Source organism: Ptiloglossa arizonensis, chromosome 9, assembly GCF_051014685.1.
Source record: "Ptiloglossa arizonensis isolate GNS036 chromosome 9, iyPtiAriz1_principal, whole genome shotgun sequence".
Taxonomy (NCBI): domain Eukaryota; kingdom Metazoa; phylum Arthropoda; class Insecta; order Hymenoptera; family Colletidae; genus Ptiloglossa; species Ptiloglossa arizonensis.
The window spans coordinates 17,108,223-17,129,865 of NC_135056.1; the positions used below are offsets into that span (position 1 = coordinate 17,108,223).

The 21,643-nt window shown below is 50.7% G+C and overlaps 2 protein-coding genes across 5 annotated transcripts in view; one reads left to right on the forward strand and one right to left on the reverse strand.

Annotated features, from left to right (window-relative positions):
* Dnmt3 (DNA methyltransferase 3) overlaps positions 1–21,643 on the reverse strand; it is a 151,177-nt gene that overhangs the window by 40,126 nt on the left and 89,408 nt on the right. Inside the window, exon 1 of one of the 4 annotated variants that reach the window (XM_076320795.1) lies at positions 11,438–11,484. The exons of the other annotated variants lie outside the window; for them this stretch is intronic. The gene's annotated coding sequence lies outside the window, so the exon portion shown is untranslated. Of the gene's footprint in view, positions 1–11,437; positions 11,485–21,643 lie in introns of those variants that run through there. 4 annotated transcript variants of the gene reach the window in all.
* Positions 1–21,643, forward strand: part of Tdg (Thymine DNA glycosylase) — a 123,258-nt gene that overhangs the window by 9,486 nt on the left and 92,129 nt on the right. The gene's annotated exons all lie outside the window — the stretch shown is intronic.

Consider the following 21,643-nt stretch of genomic DNA (forward strand, 5'->3'; position numbering starts at 1 on the left):
CCACCAACTACCCACCACCGTCACTACTATCGCGAGCGAGCGAGCGAACGAACGAACGAACGAGCGAACGAGCGAGCGAACCAACCAACGAACCAACGACGAACGAGCCTAGCTGGTAACGCGCAACGCAACGTTTCTCCGTGTTCGCGGAAAATCGCGATTTCGACGGAGATACGTAGCCGGCACGGGGACGGCGTTTCGTACGCGCGGTTTCCCTCCGCGTAACGGACGGCGCCGCGTTTCGGGTCGACGGTATATCGGAACGCGGAAAAAGCAACGGGCGTGCTTTATTCGAACGTGGCCGCGTACACCCGATTCGGACAGATTGTTTCGCATCGCGGGCCAACGACGAGGTGGAAAAAAAAATAGAAAAAAATAAATAAAAATAATAAAACCGTACACCCGCGGAGGGGGACCCGCGATCGGGAGGGGAGAAGAACACCTACGGGACGCGCGCATGACTTTCAGATTTAACGCGCGTAAATCGCGTTCCGCGTCATGCGAGACTCCCCGTCGCTTTTTTCTTCCTTCTTCTTCTTCTTCTTCTTCTTCTTCTTCGTCGGTGTTTTTTTTCTTTCTTCTTCTCTTTTACCCCACCTATCCGGCTTTTCTCCTCTACCTTCCATCCTCCGCGTTACCTTTCTCCCCGACCTTCTTCTTACCCACCCCGCCCCCTCCGCTGTCCGCCTCCCGATCATTTTACTCGTCCTTCTTTTTCGTTTCTTTCCGCGCGCGCGGACTGCCACCATTTTTTCCTCTCTCTCTCGGTTCCTCGGTTTCGCGCGCGTTGGCGCGTTCTTTCTCTCTCTCTCTCTCTTTCTCGTTCTCTCTTTCCGTCGCTAGCTAGTTCGTTCGCTCGTTTCTCTTCTCTCTCCGCGACGAGCCGCGTCCGTCGTCTCGCTCTATCCTCTCTCCCTTCCGCTCCCTTCGTCTCGCTCGGTTATCTCCCTCGTGTTTTTATTTTAGCCCGAAGCAAACGTCGAGGTGGAAACGGAGAGCCGGGAGGGAGGGAGGGAAGGTTGGCGGTGGGTGAGCCGGGGGGCTAAGCGGTGGAGGACGCCGAGGGGCGGGGGGTGCGGGGGAGCAGAGTCCCGGTAAAGGAGCAAGGAAGAGAGGCACCGGGGAATAAACGCGGCGGGAGAAGGAAAGAAAAGTACGAAGGTGGATGTGAAACACGGGGGTGGAGGGTCGGAGGTGAGGTAATGGAGAAGGTGGAGGCGGGAGGTGGCGGTGGTGGAGGAGGAGGAGGAGGAGGAGGAGGAGGTGGTGGTGGTAGTGGTGGTGGAGGAGGAGGCGTTGGAGGAGGAGGAGGAGGATAGAACACAAACGGCCGCACGAAGAGAGCTCGTCGAACGGGCTGTGCTCTCCTCTCCTCCTCCTCCTCCTCCTCCTCCTCCTCCTCTTCCTCCTCCACCTCCTCCTCCTCCTCCTCTCTGCTCCTCCTTCGGCCCTCGCAGACTATGGTTTCGTAACACGCGTCTTTCCCGCTCTCCGCGCCCGCTCGGCTCTCCTTCGGCCGTCTCTGTCTCGTGCAACGCGTCCTACGGCACGAGCGATACGCGTCTCTTCAAAACCCGTGGACCCGTGCACGATGGAACACGCAACGGGTAAAACGTACGTCTCGCGCGCGCGGTGGCCTCGTTGTCGGCCGAGCTCGCGCCGTACGAAAAAAGACGCAACGCCGCGAACCGAGCGAGCGAGCGAGCGAGCGAACAAACGAACGAGCGAGCGAGCGAACGCGTATTCCACCGAACCGACGCGACGATGGGCGCGGAGGAAACGTGGAATACGAGGTTTGCGAGTCGTCGACGAGGTTTCGCGCACCGAGGCGTCGCGACGCTGGACGAAACGAACGCTTCCGGCTACGGGAGCCCAGGAGAGCTAAATAGTCGCTCGGATGTTTCGGCCGACCATATCGAGGCGGACGACGCGACCAGACACGGCCACCGCCTTTTTCCGGCCGTTTTTGGTGACTCACGGTTAGGTGTAGGTATCGCTCGCTCGCTTGCTCGCTCGCTCGCTCGTTCGTTCGTTCGTCTTCCGCGCTCTCGAGACCGCTCGCGACGTGACGCAAGAGAAGAACGCGACGACGCCACCGCGTCGCGATTATCCGCCAAAGGATCACCTCTCGACTAGCGAGCTTTTCGCTAAGGACGCGTTACCCAATTTCATTGGAAACCGTTTCCATTTCTCGAGAAAAAATCCTCGAATTCTACTTTCGAAACTTCCAGCTCGAAATTCCCGAAAACTTTCGAGGAAATTCGTTTTCGCGCAGTCTCGAGTCGCGTTGTGCAAATCCTACCGGTCTGGGTATTCGCCGATTGCGAAATAGGCGCGTTCGAGGTATACAACGGTGCACGGCCCTTTATTATTCGTTACGAGAAAGGAGCGTTTAACCCTCCGCGGATACGTCGCAGGTTGCCTTACCTAGATGTATAACGCGCGCGGTCTCGTAGGATCGATATACATACTTTTGAACCACTTCGGGTGACGAATTATTTCGTGCGAGGTGAACGAGTACAGGTTCGTTGGGAAACTTCAGCGGGAAGATACCTGGCCGAGTACGAGTCGTTCGATGTTTGGAACAGGTTGGGAAATAAACGCGAAGCTGGAAAGAATACGCTTCGATGATAAATTGCGTTTCGATGACGGGTAGGCGTGGGACGGGTAACGATCACGTTTACGGTGTTTAAAAACGTAACCGTTTCCGCGCTTGCGAAAAGTGACTCGAATCGACAAATATACACGCGAGAACGATGCGAGGCGAGTCAGCGAGATGAAAATCATTGTCGATGGACAGTTCCAAAGTGCGTCGCGTGTCGAGGAGAAGGTCGACGCGATCGCGTGAGATTTTATACAAATTTTATAGAACGTAAGAAAAGGATAGCGCGCGCGCTGGGAAAACCCGTGAAAAATTGAAGAAGAAAAAAAAAAAATTCACCGTACGAACGCGATGAAACGCGCGCAAACGAGACGACAACGATGCTTTTAAAACGTTACGGAACGTTAATGAGGTTCCGAGTGACGAATTATTTCGTTCGTAGTAAATGAAAATTCCGGCCGATGTCGATATTTACATCTGTCGATCTTGCGACAATGTTACCGCGTTACCATAGGGAATTCAATTACGCGCGTTCACGGTTGGTTACGTTCGGGTTTCGATGTTTTAAAAATACGTTGAAAAAAAAAAGAAAATAAATAAATAACCAGCCGCGAAGGATGCGTTCGAGACTTTTTCGTTCGAAAAATCACAATATCGATAACGACGAGCAACGTTCGTATAGCACAACGACCGCCACGATCTACTTGTACGCAATTAAAAAATAATTCCACGTTCGCGATGAGACATGGATGGATATCGTTCTCGATCGTTTAAAATTCCATGGAAGTTCGGGTAGATCGACGATATCGCGCGAGATTCGATCAAAATTTTACGGGATCGGAAAACCATAGCGGAGCGTGTAAAAGAGCCGTGAAAACACGGGTAAACGCAAGAAAATGTTTTCCGGAGCGAGAGGAGAACGAGGCTTTTAAAATATTACGGGATACGCGGGACGTTCACGGGCGAAACAAAAATTCGAGAGCGGTTTAGATAAATCCCGGGGAGCGACGAGTGCGGTTTCTTTATCGAGGCTGGACTCGAAGGGACGTTATCGCGTACGCCGAAATAACGCGCGTTGGAAACCTGGCCGGGACGCGGCGCCGCGGCGCAACCTATCGGGCTCCTCTCGCCACGCCGAAGAGCACCTAGACGCCGTCCATACGGACCTCTAGGGAGCTCCGCGATTATTCCGGGCGCAAACTTATTTTTATCAGGCTGTACCGGCCTGTTCTCGCTCAGGAGCCAGCGTTGCCGGATTAGAAGTTTTTCCGCTCGGTTCGCGGGCGAAACTGGCCAGTTTCGGTCGGTGGCAAGCGGAAGAAAATAATTCCCCCGTCCCGTTAAAAAAAGACGCGGCGGCTACGGCGGTGACGGTGACGGTGGCGGTGGCGACAACGCGCGCACGAGGCGAGCTGCGAGAAACGCTTCTTCTCTTCTCTTCTCCCCCCTCCCTCTCCCCTCTCCCCTCTCCCGGCCCTCCTCACCTTCCGTTCCCCGCTACGTGGAAATTGCTCGGGGCGATACGTGTCGTCGATATTTCCGTTCGACGCCGGCGAGCCGAGAACCGCGTTCGAAAAACGTCGTCGCGTGCCTGCCTCGTACCGGAGACGCGGCGCGAGAAAATCGCGCGTAATCTGGCAACCTTGTCGGGCGAGCGCGTTCCGCTCGCTCGCGCTACGCGGTTCGGAGAGATCGTCGCGCGCGATCCAGCGCCGTGGAAATTAGCGTGGCCGAGGTCGAATCGACGGAAAGCAATTTTCTACGCGGCGAGAAACAAACGATACGAGACGAGGACCGTGGCGCCCCCCGGGTCCCGGTGACGGTACGCGCGCGAACGAATTCGTCGACGAGGAGCAGCAGGAGGAAGAGGAGGAGTGGTCGCGGAAAACGGAACGACGATCCGACGCCACCGGCGGTCGAAACGACCGTGGATCGAAGGGAGGGAATCCGCTCGCGATTACCGCGGAAGCTTCTCCCGTTACGTAATCCCATTAACGCGTCTTAGATGCCACGGGTGGAGATCGGATGATCATCGTCGATCCCCGTGTACCGATCGTATCCTGCGGAACCACGTTCGATTTTCATTTCGATGGTGGGTCGACGCCCATCGTGTATATTTCCGCGAAGACAACGGGCCAATTTGCGCGGCGACAGCGGCAACGGCGACCGACCACGGTACCGAGATTCCACGATATCCCGAGCAGAGGGGGGAGGAAGGGGCGAGTTTCACCGGGAGCGGAGAATTTTTTCGAATTTCTGGGCGAGGACCGGGCGTCTGCGCATGCGCGAGCACGAGCTAGCGAGCGAGTCCTCGGTTCTTCCGTCCGAGTAGCGAGACCGCTCGTAAATAGCCACCGCCACCAGAGGCGGTCGTAAGGGTTTCCCTTATCTGCGTCAGCGTTTCTGCTCGCACGATTACCTACGGTTTCCTTCGCGGACGAAGCTGGCGAGCAGTTTCTTCCTTCCCCCCACCTACCCCCCGCTTTCTTTCTTCTTTTTTTTTATCCCTTTCTTCTCCGTTTTTTTCCCCCCTTCTTTTCGATAATCATCCGTATATAGACGGTGCGCGCGCGCGGGGCCCCACGGGTCTCGCTCGGTGTTGGTTAGAGCGCGCGAAGGATACGAGCGAGGCGGCGCGCCGGTGTGTAGGTCGATCGTGAGCGTTCGGCGAGTTTCGGGCTTCCCCGCCGGACGGTTTTCGCTCTTTCGACCTTTTCGTCCCGACAGAGCGCCGATGTAAGCAACGCGAGCCGCAACGTCTGCGAAGCGGGGAACGTTCGTAAACACTGAGCTCACCGTTCCTCCTTGGGGTACTCCAGAGCCTGCGCGACGTTTTACGCCAGGCCTTGCCGGCCACCGGTGCCTCTCGAACTTTCTAACGCGACGAACCACCAACTGCCTTCGCTCGAATATCGGGGACCAGTTTCGAAAACAAAAGCGAGAGAGAGAGAGAGAGAGAGAGAGGAAAAACGAACTGCCTAAAAAAAATAGCTTCGGTTAGGAACGCGAGTCTCGTCCGGTGTGCGTCAGAGACTACACTCGCGTCAGGACACCGTTTACTCGAGGTCACTTTTCCGACTATGAATCACGCCCGATACTCCCCACTCTTAGACGCGTTACGACTCGGTCCGAGACGTAGACGCGCCACGGTCGTCTCCACGGTGCTCGCGCGTTCGCGTTTTGCGTCTCGGGACGCGGAATGGGCCGACGCGAGGGCAAGTCGTGCGCGTAGGGGGGGAAGGCTCCGTGACCCTGAACGGCCAATATTTTCTGGCTCGGGTACGACGGGGCTGCGTCGCTCGTAAAACGGAAGAGAGGCGCGCGCGTTCACTTACGTTTCTTCGCGCGTCGTTTCTTCCAGTTTTACGCTTGCGCAGGTACCACCGTGGTCTCGATCGGTCTACGAGGAACGAACCAGTCGGTTACCGAGATTCCCGAACGATCGCGATCGACCGATCCCGACGCGGCGAACAACGTCGTCCCGTCTATCGGTGGTATCCGTAATTTTCTCGCTGCTCGTTCCCTTCGTTGCCCGATCGTTCGAGTGGAAACGGAAGAATTACGATGCGTAGAACCCGACGCGATAAGAACGAGACGCGCAAAACCATTCGACCGAGCGTTTCTTCCACGCCCGGAATACACGGTACGGTGTCGTTCGAATATTATTTAAAAAAAAGGGGAGAGAGAAAAATAAAAAGAAAAAAAAAAAAAGAAAAAAACAAACGATCGAACACGCGCGAGCGTAACGAGGCGCGTTGGGTTACTTCGCGAGGAGAACGGGGTACGCGTTGGAAATTTGAATCCACTTTGTATTTCGGGTTAAAATAACGTTTGTTTTCCGTTGCGCGGAATTCGAGGAGGCATCCGACGAACTCGCGGGCCGAAACTTTTACGAAGAAACAAACTATGCGCGGACCGCGTTATTTGATTATTTGGTTAGAATAATTTAACACCGGCAAGAAAAGTTTGTCCCGTGGCGTCTGTTTACCGGTGTCTTGGACGATGGTTCGCGAATCGAAATCCTTGACCGATCCTCCTCGCGGACGAAATTTCGTTCCCGCAATGCCGATGAATCAAAAACGATGCTCATCGATACGGTGATTTATGCGCGACAATTTCGCGCGTAATGGATAAAATGTGTGCGTGTGTGTATATATATATATGTATAGTTTTTTTTTTCTTTTATCATTTTTACACCGTCGACGAACTAAGCGAATAGAAAAATTTTTGTCCATTTCGGATCGCAGAACGGCACCGAAGGTGGGAAGTGAATGGCACTCGAGGCATCGGCTCGCGAAGCCACCTGCGCGTTTATCGTTAAATATTTCATAAACCGTTGTGTTTATGAAATATTTTTCCAATATTTTTCGATGGCCCGGTTGAACCGTGGAACTCCATTGAAATCGGTGGGCAACAACACCACGCGCGGTTCGCGCGTTTGTAAGTGGCTGGGCGCGTACTAGCGTGCCTCGAACTGACTATTCCGAATGCACCTCAAAGTAGGTAATTGTTATTGGGCGTTAATTGCTTCCGAGTGAGATGAATTGAAATCGTACACCTCTGTCAAGTGGAACCGCGATTCGCGCCCCGCTGCGAGGCAAACAACCCACCCAAGTATCGATCAAGACGACAACGCGCGGAGAATCGCTCGTGAAAACACCTCGGTTACTTCTGTTCGACATTTTTTTTTTTCGTCTACTCGATCGATTCACCGACTCTCGAGGAACGCTGGGAATTTTACCGCCGCGAAACGCTTTTTCGATATCTTCGGTGATTTAAAAGTTACGCGCCGGCACCGATAAAACGCTCGAACACGGTGGTTACTCCCCACGGGAGGGGAAAATACGAGAGAGAAAAAAAGAGGAGAAGGGAAAAAAAAATTGAAAACCATCGAACGAAGTAAGACATAATTCTCTCGGATCTGGTTAATAAACACGGTGGTTACAAAGTGGTCGAAGAAAAATCGGGGTCCGGCGCGGTGTTCACGTGGTGCCGTTGAAAAGTAAAAACGTCGAGGAACGAGCGTCGCGCGTCGTACGCTAACGTTAAACCAGACACGTATCGAGCATCGTTCGACGAGGAACGCGATAGCGTTCGGTGAGTCATTCTGATTATCGAACGCGAAGCAAATTGCGAAAAGGCTCGACGAAGACGTTTAACTGCCACGTACGCGGCGCACCACCATCCGAGTTATCCTCTGTTTAGACGAGGAACTCTTTATCTGCCAACACGACGATATCGCGCACGGAATAAGAAAAAAGGAAAAGGAAGAAAAAAAAAAAGAAATAGAGACACCGCGCGAGTGATATCGATACAAATTGCACGGGTGAACCGGTTTCGGTTCGAATCGAGGAAGGACGTTGGTTTCTTTTTTTTCTTTCTTCCTATTTTTTTTCCCCCAAGTCGCTCGACGACCGACGCTCGCCGCCGGTGCTATCTTCGCGCCGGTTTACGAAAAAACGGAGCGCGAATGAGAAAACGTAAAAGAAAAAAACGAAGAAGAAAGAGAGAAAAAAATAAATAGAAAAAAAATGCGCAATAAAAGAGGACGCGGAACCGCCGTAGCTCGCGGTCTTATTAAAATCGCAATTAGGCCGTATTACCGAATTACGTTACAATTGGGAATAACGAGCGCCCGCGCGCACGCGGGCGCCCGGTAATAAATTACAACGGCTCGCGTAATCATTACCTCGGAGTTTCGTGTAACAGCGTTCCTATCAGTTAACGTTCGACTTTAATTGCATCGCGGTACGACGGCGCTCCGCTTTTTGGAGCGGACTCGGCTGGCGGTTAGACAGTTATAACGAACCGAATAATTAAACGTACTTTTACCGAATGAATATAATATTCCCCGTTTCTCGGATATTATCCGGTTGCCCGGCGTACGACGACCCTCCCTCCCTTCTTTCTCCTTCCTCGCTCCTGTGTCGGATTTCTTCTCGATCTTTCGGCTCCCTTTCCGCGAGGAATCCCGCAAACGAAACAGGGAAACCGGTGTACGACCCATCCCGCGAAACACGAAATTCTACCGATGTCCGTGAACGGTGGCTCTTCGTCCCACCCGGAATCGTTCGGTCTCCCGGTAAATTAGTTCGCGAACGAATTTTATATCTCCCGATTATAATAACAGCTCGTGTTACGGTAATGTACGCCGGCTGAAAGAATATCGTTCAATTGGCGCGGAATAAGAGCTCGGTTGGAAATTGTGTTTAATTTATCGTGTTTCCCCAAGAAGAAAAAAAAAGAAAGAAACAAAAATTGGAGTTACTCGGTACGGGAAACTGTAAAGTGCAACAATAACTACACCCGGAGATATCTAATATACCATGGCAACGCCGTTTCGCGGAACACGGGTTCTTCTTTTCGTTGGAATAAGTATTACCGGGAGAGTATCGTTCGAACGATCGTGGAACTTTACCTGAAACGGTTTTTATTTTCGCGTATTTAAGAAAAGGGAGTTTTTTTTTTTTTTTTTTTTAGAAAAACCTTGAAACGAGTATTACCCTGGAATATCGCTCGAACGATCGTGGAACTTTACCGGGAACGTTTTTATTTTCGCGTAGTTAAGAAAATGGAGTTTTTTTTTTTTTGGAAGAATTGCGAAACCTCTGTGAAAGCAGGGAGCGGAATGCTAGCAGGTTTTCGATCGGTGGCGATCGAGTAGAATCGCGATGGACGATAGAACGGCAGTTTTCTTGGTCCGGTACCATCCAACGTAGCTTCTTTTCCAGACGGACGCTCCGAGGTTATCGTATAATGGCGCGTCAGACACAGTCGACGCACATGCATGCAGCCGCATAGAGGAAACGTGCAAATATACAGACGCGGACGATGGTACGTGCCGGAGTTCGCGGTGTGTGCGCGCGCACCACGCGATGCATACAGTTCGAGAAGCGTATGCACGCGCGCGGGCATGCATATGGATAGGCCGAGCGCAACAATTCCACGAGTCGCATAACAAAGAATACGAGCGAACGCGCGCCGGTGAATGTTTACCTTTACCTGAAACCGGACGAAAAACTATGAAATATTTGCTCCTCTCGATTTACTCGCCAAGTATTTGAAAATTCGCGCCCGATGAGGCGTTGATCGAGTTACCGCTAGTTCCAGCACAGATACCGGGAAACCTGAATAATTTCCGCGACGGAATACGCGTTACCCGTGGCGGAGAAAATCTACGATCGTATCGCGAAACGAAGAATCCGCGTTCTTCCCAACAGAGTGAAACGACGCCCGGGGAAACGGAGCCGGTGAAACGCGCGTAGAAATCGCGAGTACGGGCCGAATCCTCGTTAAAAGTTCGAGCTCTCGCTCCCCCGATAAGAGTCTTCGTTCGTTCGTTCGTTCGCGCGAGCGCCCGACGAGACACCTCGAATTTCACCCGGGGAACGAACGTTTCAATATTTTATATTTCGTTGCGGTATCGCCGATGCATCGACCAGTTTTTTTTTTTTTCCCCCCCCGATGGAAATCAACCCGACGCGGACCTCGTTCGGACTATTTTTAATTATACGTAATTGAAAGTTTTCCAGAAACGATTCGATTAACGTACGATTAAAAATATACCGTAACGGGGCGGAGTTCGTACACATTTTCATCGCGAGAACCCCGACGATCCATTGGTTAATACGCTCACGGTGATGTAATGAAAAATACACAAATTTTTATTTGCACCGGTGAACGACTCGTTTATTTATAATTATTATTACTAAACGCTTTTATCGTTCGTACGGGGACACGTACGCGCATCGTTGTTAAACGCTTTTGTTAATCGTGCGTGGAAATGTTTACACACGCGCGCGTAGATGTAATTATAAACAATTTCTTTTTTTTTTTTGTTTATTCTATGTTTCTCTTTCGAACGGTACGCCCGACGTTTGCATCGAATCGCGTATAAAATCCCCGGAATAATATCGCTCGGTCCTCGTTAAAGGTTCTCGCTGAAGCTGTATCTCGCTACTTTTATCGAGGTCTCGTAAATCGCATCGAACGCTTCGATAACCCGAGTTCCCCGGCGCAGGAAACAACACGGTTACCGTCCGATCATCGAAGTTAAGCCTAGGTACGGTCGGTGCTCGTGACCATCCTCTCTCGCATCATCCTCGCGCGCTATTGGCAAATCGGTGGTTCAAAGTCCACCTAAAGGCTAATGATCTATAATGGGCTGTGCCGCTTAACACCAATAACAATCCCTCGATCGTGGATCGGGGAGCCGGTCCGATAGAATTTACCGCGCGCGTCGCCGTTAAAGTGCGTACCACCGATAAGTCGTAACGAACGATGTACATATGTATGGGGTGGTATGGGGGACGAGGCGTGCACCGTTTCGGTATCCAGTCGTTACACCGAGACCGAGAGAGCGCGCGCAACTTTTGTCATAAATCCGTGCGCGCGTTTCGCGGCACAAAAGCCAGTGGAATCTCAGGGCCGATGGTTGGCGTTTCGCCGCGGCGCGTGTGTAATCTTGACGTTGGCCTGAAATTACCGCCGCGGTTACCGTCACGTTTTTACTGGCGTGCAATTTTCTTTACGCGCCTAAATTTCGCCTACGGTTTCCACAACAACGCGTCGCGCGATCCCATCGGCTGTTAACATTCCGAACGTTCGACTCGCGAGCAGTAGGAAACCGCTCGCTCGAGGAACGAACACGGTTCGGCTTTCCTTCGTTTCGTCGAGAACCGCTTTCCCGTATCGCGGAGGAGATACGCGCACTGCTCGGATTCGCGATACACTCTGGCGGCGCTACCCACGCTTGCCACCAGAGGGAAACTCACCACCAATCGTTTCCCGCAAGTTCTCGTACCTGCTCCGATCGGTATATATACGATGTCTTACCGATCTTCCAATGTCTCGGTGTATAAGGCAGGGCCTGTTGGGATGCCTTACTGACACGAGTCCATAGCAGGCCCGGGATGATGAAACGCTCTCCCCACTCCTTTTTCCTATATTCGAACATATAGCCGCTAAACACTTATTAACCGAGTTGCTCCGGTATTTTCGCGACTCGTGCCTCGTTATTAGGAATTCAACACCTAGGAAAACGAAACAACGAGTAGTCCTCTGGTATCTCTCTGTAATTGCAATTGGTGCGCTTCGACCGAAGAATTTGGAAAATTCTCCTCGTTCGTTTCTCTCAACGAATTGAGAATCGGTGGGGTTTCTTACCGGAACGGGGAGTCTCGACTATTATAAATGGTAAATAAATACACTATTTACGTACGCAACGTAAACAAGTGTGCGAGGAGTTTATCGAGAACGTTTATCGGGGTGGGTCGCTTTTGTATCGCAGATTACGGCTCTGCCTGAGATTCGAGTTAATCTCTGTTTCGAGTAAACTACGAGCGAGTTAATACACAGTGTAGAGACATTGGTTATTTAATAACAACGATCTTCGAACACGAGAGAAGGATGAAAGAAACTGGTGTGTTTAAAGTGTAGTTGCACCTTCACGAGTCAGTTTCGTGGTTAACTTTGCAGGAAGCGTGGTCGGTATGGAATCGGAACACCGAGTATAACCGAGTTCGAGTAATTCGATTTGTAGAACCGAACGATCGACCGAATTCGGAGATATCGCGCGTAGGGATCGTATAAATAGATTTGTAACTTTTTTTAGATCGTTTTCGTCCCCTCCACCACGTGTGTTACGTTGGCTACACCCCGAGTGTCGTCGACAACGACAACGCGTTTCGAGGATGTTTCGAAGGGCAGCCAGAGGCTCTCGAAAGCTTTATGGCTCGGTCAGGGGCCGAGAAGGGCCTTGACACGAACCGTGAGTCTTCGTGGAACCACGCGCGGTTCCGTAATTATCGGACGCCAGATGACACCGGTTCGGGAAAAGGTAAGAGTACGGGAAGATGGCGGACGACCCGACCTCGTACTCGCGAAGAATAGAGACTTTATCCCGAAAGGATCTCACGGAGGTGTCCGGCGGCCAGCGAGAATCGCGCCGGTACTTATCCACGAAACCTTCCTCGAGAAGTCCAAGTTTCATCGAGCACGTACCGGGTGCTCCGAACTTACGCGATCGAATCTTCCACGGTACGGTTCTCTCGATCGGAGGAAAAAAACGAACGTTACGCAACTCCAGGAAATCTTTATCGTCGTGTTGCGCAACTCGTAAAAGAAAAAAAAAAAAAAATGGAGATGAGAAAAAAAGGAAGACAGAGTGCATTTCCAATATTGACCCATTAAGCGCAAAGAATGCTCCTGAGTCATATCCACGAGAGAAATCCGTCCTCGCGCACGTAAATTGCGTATTTTGCGTCGAGGAGCAATATTTGCTGAAGTTTGTTGCGTTGTGTTTATTGTACAGGTGTCTGGATATTATTAGACACTTGGGTGCCAGTGTCCTGGCCGCGGAGCGGCTAAGTTACCCCTTGAATATCGCGAATGCGAACGATGGTATCGAGAACGTGGTCTTTCGAATGTTGCTCGGTAGAGGGTTAGATAAATTATTCGTAGCTTCTGTAGTGAAGAATCTTCGTCGAAATATTTTTGAAGCATGGATAACGGTAATACGTAATGTTGTTTGGTGCGTGAAGTTTGAAAAATTATTTATGTTGTGCAGTGCCTCCGTATGGAAACATATTCGTATCAATTTTTTGATAATTTTGGTTCCCTGTGAAAAATTCCCCCATGAAAAATTTCTGCGTGAAAAATTTCTCCGTAAAAAATTTCTGCGTGAAAAATTTCTCCGCAAAAAATTCCCCCGTGAAAAATTTCCTTCGTGGAAAAGTCTCTAGTGAAAATTTCCACCGCGGAAAATTCCCTCGTGGAAAAGTCCCCGTGAAAATGTCTCTAGTGAAAATTTTCTCCGTGACAAATTCCCCCATGAAAAATTTCTGCGTGAAAAATTTCTGCATGAAAAATTTTTCCGCAAAAAATTCCCCCGTGAAAAATTCCCCAGTGAAAATTTCCTTCGTGGAAAAGTCTCTAGTGAAATTTTCCGCCGCGGAAAATTCCCTCTTGGAAAAGTCCCCATGAAAATTTCTCTAGTGAAAAATTCCTCCTTGAAAAATTTTCCGGTGGAAAATTTCTCCGTGAAAAATTCCCTCGTGAAAAATTCCCCCATGAAAAATGTCTGCGTGAAAAATTTCTCCGTAAAAAATTTCTGCGTGAAAAATTTCTCCGCAAAAAACTCCCCCGTGAAAAATTCTCTGTGAAAAATTCCCCAGTGAAACATTCCCCCGTGTCGAGACAAAACACCATATACAGAACACTTAACCCCAAAGAAAAATCTACAGCATTTATTTTTCACACCCCCAAAAAGGAAAAAAAAAAAAAATAACTCTCGCTAAGGTCACTCCCGATCGTTTTCTCCGCGAGCGAAAAGAAAACAAAAAAGAAAAAAACCGTAGAGTTTTCGGGGCGTTCGGTGACTTTTGTTTTCGACCGTTTTCCCTTGGCGAAACGCGGGGGCGGATACGCGAATCGCTCGACGTTAACTTTCCCGCATTCGAGTCGGTCGTGTGTAGCGGATGGGGGGTCGGAGTGGGGGCGTGTTACATCGAGACAGGTTTCCCGAATATTTCGAATCGCTGTCTCTGTCGTTGTAACTCCGTAAGCGGGGTAGATTCGCTCGACACCGCTCCGGAGCGCGAGCACACCGAGAACGGGGCGAAACTTTCCGGAATTCGGCGAGAAACCGGAAAGTTCGAAGAACACGCGCTCTCTCGCGCGGGGAGCCCCACGTTCCCGTGCCCCCGCCCGGCAAGAATTTTCGGAGGTGGTTGTTGACAAGTTTGGGAAAGTCTCTCATGAATATCTTCGACCGGGTCTTCTCGCGCCACTCGCGAACTTGGACCGGTTGGATGTCCTTTAGGTATCTCGAGCGTCCAGAACATCGAACGCGAGAAGAACGTGGCCCTTTACTGTTCGCGCGTGCCTCCATTCCTGCACCCTATCTCACCCCCCTCCCTCCCTCCGTGGCGGCCCTACCCGCTCCTCGATTCTTTCTTTTTGCGCGGAAACGTCCGGCGATCCTTTGATCCTTTTATCGTCGAATTTCTTTTTCACTCACGGTTACACGCGAAAGTATCCGCCCACCCTATACATGTACACGTACCCGGATCGATGGTAAAAGTAGCAATTACCAATTTTAATTCGCGTTAGCGCGGACCTTGATCGATATACTTTAAATTAGAGCTCGTTCGATTGAAAAATTATATAATACATTGCGCGGTTTAGAAGAAGTAGTTTCACCGATGACTACCAGCGAAGTCGTAGTCGATATTTATATATATATATATTTTTTTTTTCAAGAGAGTATTACACGATAGATCGAAGTAATTTTTCTTCTTTTTTTTTTTTGGTAAAATTTGCGCTTATTTAGTCGGATGCACTCTCCGGTCGCAGTTGCGTGTCGTATGTTTCAATTCTGTACGCATAAATGCCGTATAATACACGTTACTCGCTATTGCGAGTAATCGCTCGGAGTTCTCTTTTTTTTTCGGAGCGAAAACGCGTGGAACGTTTAATTCGTTATTTCTTCCATAGAATCGCGCCCTATGGAACCGCGGTACGGTAAAGTATTTTTTTTAATATCAACGTTGAATCCGTGTTCTCGGTAAAGTACCACTTTCCGGATAAATAAATAGTCGCGAATTTATACCGGATCGCGTGGATGGAACGCGTTCTTCGAAATTTGTTCCTTTCCCTATCGCGTTCCGCGCACCGGGTATTGTTCGGTTCGCGCGTGTTATCCTAGCGTAAAATCGAAAATTTGAAAAAAATCAAAAGAACGTTCCGTGCGCATCGTTCTAATACTATTAATAGTCCCGACGAGAGTCAGAGGGCACGGAAGGGTGGTATCAAACGCAAAATCGACGTTAAAGCTCGTTAACCTGTAACCCTTTGCAGACGAATGTAGCCAATGAATCCCTGGTATTTTGAACGCGCAACGACGCGTACGCGTTTCGCCCTGGAAAAACGTTTTATGCAATCTGATCGTCAAAGCGAGCGTGGCGCTCTTTATTTGCGTTCTCGTTTCTTTTTGCGGCATTTACGTAAAGATCGTGCACGCCACGGGGCCCCCTCGAAGCTTCTCAATTAGCATGGCTGCCTTTTCAACGGAGATTTGCCTGCCCGCCTCGGTAGCGGACCAACGGTCGGCGTCCATCTTTCCGACAGTTTCTTCGTTTCGCGACTTTTACCAGGACTCCTCTCTCCACCTGCTTCGGTGTGCACCGTTTCGTTAGCGGAATCGCGAAAAAATGTTTAATCCCGCGGATATCTCCGATCTCGCGTTTCGCGTTCCTGCGCTACGAGACTTTGGAAAATATAAGAGAATCCGTTGTAAAATATAAAAGAAAAAGTTCTAAATAATCGAAAATCCAGATATCTTCTGTTTCGAAGACGATAGGCTCGAGAACTCGATCGAGTTACTACTTAATTATACGGAATAACGACGAATGAATTTTTTATCTACAATTTCGAATTTTCTAATTTAGAGTACGAACGTTTCGAGGATGATTTCTTTTTTCCACGGAGGATCGTTCGAATCAATTAGCAACGTATCCATACTCGCGCGAACCGACATCCGTGTAATCGCGCGTTTGGTAAACGCAAACATCGTAACACTGTGTCGTCGTGGATTCGAGCGAGCAGTTTCTGTCGCGCGACGGTGCCTCCTGTTGTCAAGGAATTTCTCACGAGGAAAAGTGTCAACGGTTCTCAACCGGGCTCGTTCATCGAATACGACACCTGCGGACTATTTTCCATTTCCCAGGTTCGAGATCCCGCTCGAAGTGGCGCCGCGTCGTTTCGAAGTCGCGCACGGATCGATGCGACCGCGCGAGCTAAACGCTCCAGTGTCCCGATATCCGATTCCCCTTAAAGAAATTTCGAGAGCTTACGATGTGAAAAAGGTCCGCTAGCGGCGAGGGTGGGGGAACAAACTCATTTCCTCGAGGATTGAACGTTTTATCGAGTCTTGGAACTACGCAGGAACGTGCATTAATCCGTTAACCGCGGACGACTTTGACTCAATATGCGTCGATGAAAAGGTCTCCCCCCCGGTTGGCGACCGACCGCGTAATTATAATTCCTTTGACTTTACCGAAAGAAAGTAATAACGTACGCGGAGCATTCTATCCCGCGAGCGAAACGGAATTAATATGGTAGTAAAAGATTTTTATCTTTCCTCGTGCCAGTCGTTCCGATTCTACGTTAACGATCGCCGCATTAATCCCTTCGAACTCGGACGCGATACTCGCCCCCTCCCCCTGTGCGGAAGACCTGCCCACGCATCGAGCACGCGTACGTATCGAACTCCCGTAGGCGTTCACCGCACGCGAGCGACCGCCCAAAACACCTACGAGCGCCGGATACCGGTCAAAGGTTCGATGTAGAAAAAAAGAAAAAAAAAAAAATTAAAATCTCCTACGCGAACTCGACACCATCGAGTACCCTCGAATTGATCCCGCATCGGGCGCGACCAATTTCATCTGTTGCCGCTAATTAATATGCGAAGCTCGGCCTCGGCGTCGTCGTCGTCGAAAGGCACGCGATCGAAGACCATCGACGAACCACGGACTCGCTCGCTCGGTTTTCACCGCGAAAATACGTCGTTCGACGGTGTTGCTCTCGCGGTTTATACTCCCCCCACCCGTTCGCCCTTCCTTCCTTCCCCGGTTCGAATCTTTCACCGCGCGTCGGTTGTTTTCATCGTACGAAACACGAGTCGCGGCGGTTGGATCGGCGGCGGTGAACGCGATGAGAACGCGAGTCGCGAATCGGGAAGCGTGACTGGGCGAACTTTTGGCACGGGCCACGGGTAAATGGTTTACTGGCGGCTATGCGAGAAATTACGAGGCAATGCGAGGCGATACGAGGCAACGGGAGGTCGTCTGGGAGGGCGACGCGCTCTTCCTCGTCCTTACTCTCGCTCGGCCTCTCCCCACCACGGTCTCTCTTCTTCGGTCACCCCACCCTACCGCGTTTCCCGGTCCTATCCACCTCCCACGCGCCCACTTCTCACTCCCCTCGCGTCGATGTAGGAGTAGCTTCAAAACTCGGTCAAAGTCTCGTCGCCGTGGCGTCTCGCTTTGGGGATTCGAAGGAAGGGTCGTTTCTATTTCTCTTCGTCTCGATTTCTACCCGCCCGCCCACCCATCCAGATGCTTTTCTTTCTCCGTTCTACGCGCACACACGTCCCCCTCTGTTTCCTTAGCGTCGCGGACCACGGTGTCGTTCGCTCCCGTATTTTTCGTCTCTCGGTTCTTCGTCGCCCGTTCTCGCGTTCCACGAGCTCGTTCTCTTTCGTTCTCGCGCTCTTCGCGCGTTCACTCTCTCTCTCTTCGCTCGAACGCGACATACGACTTGGCAGGGCCGCGAATCGTAACCAGACGCGGAATGTCTGGCTTCTGGTGGCGTTTCGGTGGGTTTTTTCGTTTTTCGTTTCTCGCCGAATCTCTCCGTCCTCCCGTCGCTCCTCCATGGAGCTCGGGTCAAACGGACGGCCCCGTTTCACTCCGGAAAACGCCTTATTGCCCGAAACCCCCCCGTGCCCTCTCCGTCCCCGTCGGGCGATCTGGAGCGTGGAAGATTTTCGACGAGAAGACGTCGTCGTTGGCCGTGGAGCGAAACTGTCCCGGATTCGTGGCTGCAAATTCGACTCGGAGACGTACACGGGGAATGTTTTCACCCTGGCCAGCGCTAGGGGGAGTTTCTTCCGGTCGTTTAAACCCGTCGATGTCGACTGCGACGTCGTCGTCGAAAATGAGCGTACCGGGCATCGATCTTTCGTGTCGAGCGTCGTGTACCGTTTCTGACGCAAGATGTACACGTTCTCGAATACAAAAATCGTGGAAACCGATCGAAACGCGATTTCACGGTTCTCCGCGAAAAATTCGATAGACATCCGGTTCGATCTCGATACTTGGATTCACCGATGACGTCACCCGCGAACGAGGAAGAACCAACGAGGAGAGAGAAATACAGAGAGAGAGAGAGAGAGAGTGAGTGAGAGAAAAAAAGAAAACACAGCGAAGAAAGTTTCCCTCGGTCGTTGGCCGGTTCATATTTCATCGGTAGGGGAGGGGTTGCGTACTAGGAGGAAAAGAGGGAGAGCGCGGCACGAGGGAGAGATAAAACGGGCCGTGCTAGAGGGAAAAAGTTTAAAGCGTCGAACAGAGATTCGATTTATTGACTTTCGAAGTCACTCTCCCTTTTTTTCGCGGAGGTCGAGCCACGGGGAAACCCGATGTGAAGCGCGTTCCACGAGCGAGAGAGACGGAGCGTTGGTGGCGGTTAGGGAGGGGCGGGGGGAGAGGAGAGAGAAATGGAGGGAGAGAGGGGGGGCTGGAAAAAAGCAGCGAAAAGAGTGGCGTGCGGCGGCACTATCGTTGAAACGGCTGACGGTAGGTCAGGATCGCGAGGAGCGAGATGGATACAAATCATAAAATTTGATTGGACCGACCTAGGCCGGGCGAATATCGGCTGTGCATGTTTGCCGCCGTGTGGAACTGTGTGTGTGCCTGCGTGGGCGCGCGCTACCACGTGAATACCTCTCACGGTATACCTATACGTCCGTGTGTGTTGTGTTCGTGTGTGTGTATATATGTGTGTGTGTATCCGATATATTGACTCACTTCGCGTATTCTCCGCCGTAGTTTCCATTGACCGAAGAGGAGGGGGGTGGGAGCGTGGGGGTACGAGTGGGAAGGGTAACTTCGGGGGAGAATTTGCGCCACGGTTCGTGCAACCGTGTCGATTCATTCATCCATTTTTTTGTTCACTTCTTTCGGGGATCGAGATCACCCGGACCGCGCCCCCGCGGATTACGCGAAACGCTCCAAGGTTTATCGTTCGGCTAATTTCCCTCGCGACCGATCCCAGCGCGCTCGGCTCCAATCGGGCCCGGTCGGGAGTTGTTCGGTTTTGAAACACGGTTCCGAAACTCTTAGGCCACTACGGTCACCGACGTTCGTTCCCAGCGTACCTCGCGTAAACGCGTGCACGAGTTTGTTCCACCGTCTACCGGCGACCGAAACGAGCTTCTCCAGGGATGACCGAAACGAAATTATCGCTACCATCGTTTATCGAGTGGAACCCGTGCGGTCAACGGTCTACGACCGAGACGGGATTGAATTTGATCGGCTAATGAATATTTTCAAGTTTTATTAACGCGAGAGGGCGTTGTCGACGCGTCGACCGGGATTTCACCATGCAAATGAACCTCTGAACGCGATCTCGGTGCTCCGCGTTATCCTAATCGTAACGCTCGAATTACGGGGCTTTTTTCAACGTCGACCGAAACGAAGTTAAACCCCTCGACGATTTTCGTTCCGTCGACTCGACCGAAGGGATAATTCTTTCGTTACAAATATTTCTTTCGTGGATGGTTTTTAACACGTTGGAGATACTTTCTCGATGAAAATGAAAATCTTCTCGGTCATTATTTCGTCCGAATAATAATCAACCCTCGTATCAAGCTACGGCGAATACTCGGGGTATTTATAGGTGACGGAGGATCGAAAACATCGGTGATTCGTTACCTCTGTGTATCTATTCTTACACAGTCCACTATATTTACGTTTCTAACCCCTGTGAATTATTTACACGGAGTCACGATACCGTTCGAGGTTACAATTGAATCTCTCGCTCGAAAGTGTTCGCATTTCGACTCGTTCTCGACATGAAAGTTTTCTCGATCTACCAACAATACTCTTACACGAATTGTAATTATCGTTTGCGCGAGATTCGTGTCGTTTTCGACGCTCGAGGGGATGTAATGCGAGTCTCGCTCGCTGTTGCGTCGTCTCGGCTCGTGAGACTCGCTGTATACTACCCACAGTCGTGTCGGGGATAATTGTGCACGAATTATCGAAAAATCCTCGCTATATTTACATCACTGCGATTCAAAGTACCGTTTTCACGTCGAACGATAAACCCTGACGTCCAAGGCTCCTAATGGAGAAGTTGATCGCTCTCGAGGGGATGTAATGCGAGTCTCGCTCGCTGTTGCGTCGTCTCGGCTCGTGAGACTCGCTGTACATTATCTACAGTCGTGTCGGGTATAATTGCGCACGAATTATCGAAAAATCCTCGCTATCTTTACATCTCTGCGATTCAAAGTACCATTTCCACATCGAACGATAAACCCTGATGTCCAAGGCTCCTAATGGAGAAGTTGATCGCTCTCGAGGGGATGTAATGCAAGTCTCGCTTGCTGTTGCGTCGTCTCGGCTCGTGAGACTCGCTGTACATTATCTACAGTCGTTTTGGGGATAATTGCGCACGAATTATCGAAAAATTCTCGATATATTTGCATCTCTTCGATTCAAAGTACATTTTCCAGGTCGAACGATAAACCCTGACGTCCAAGGCTCCTAATGGAGAAGTTGATCGCTCTCGAGGGGATGTAATGTAAGTCTCGCTCGCTGTTGCGTCGTTTCGGCTCGTGAGACTCGCTGTACATTATCTACAGTCGTGTCGGGAATAATTGCGCACGAATTATCGAAAAATACTCGCTATATTTACATCTCTTCGATTCAAAGTACATTTTCTACGTCTAACGATAAACCCTGACGTCCAAGACTCCTAATGGAGAAGTTGATCGCTCTCGAGGGGATGTAATGCAAGTCTCGCTCGCTGTTGCGTCGTCTCGGCTCGTGAGACTCGCTGTACATTATCTACAGTCGTGTCGAGAATAATTGTGCACGAATTATCGAAAAATACTCGCTATTATTCGTCTCTGCAATTCAAAGTACCTTTTCCACGTCGAACGATAAACCCTGACGTCCAAGGCTCCTAATAGAGAAGTTGATCGCTCTCGAGGACCGATTAAAGAGGGTTTCTGCGTAGAACCCCATCGGGATGCGAAACAAATTAAGCGATATTCATCGACGAGTTTGCTGAAATTTAGCGACGCGTAGAGGTCAACGTGTTCCGGACACGACGTCGTTTGAAAGCTACCCCTTTCGCGAAAGAGGTTGCGGGCACCTCCGGTTCATAAACCGTGGCGCGTCAACTTCAATTTTGCGTACAAACTTTGACTTGCGGTTGGCTATCGCGCGGACCTCCGTCAACTTCGGTTAATTA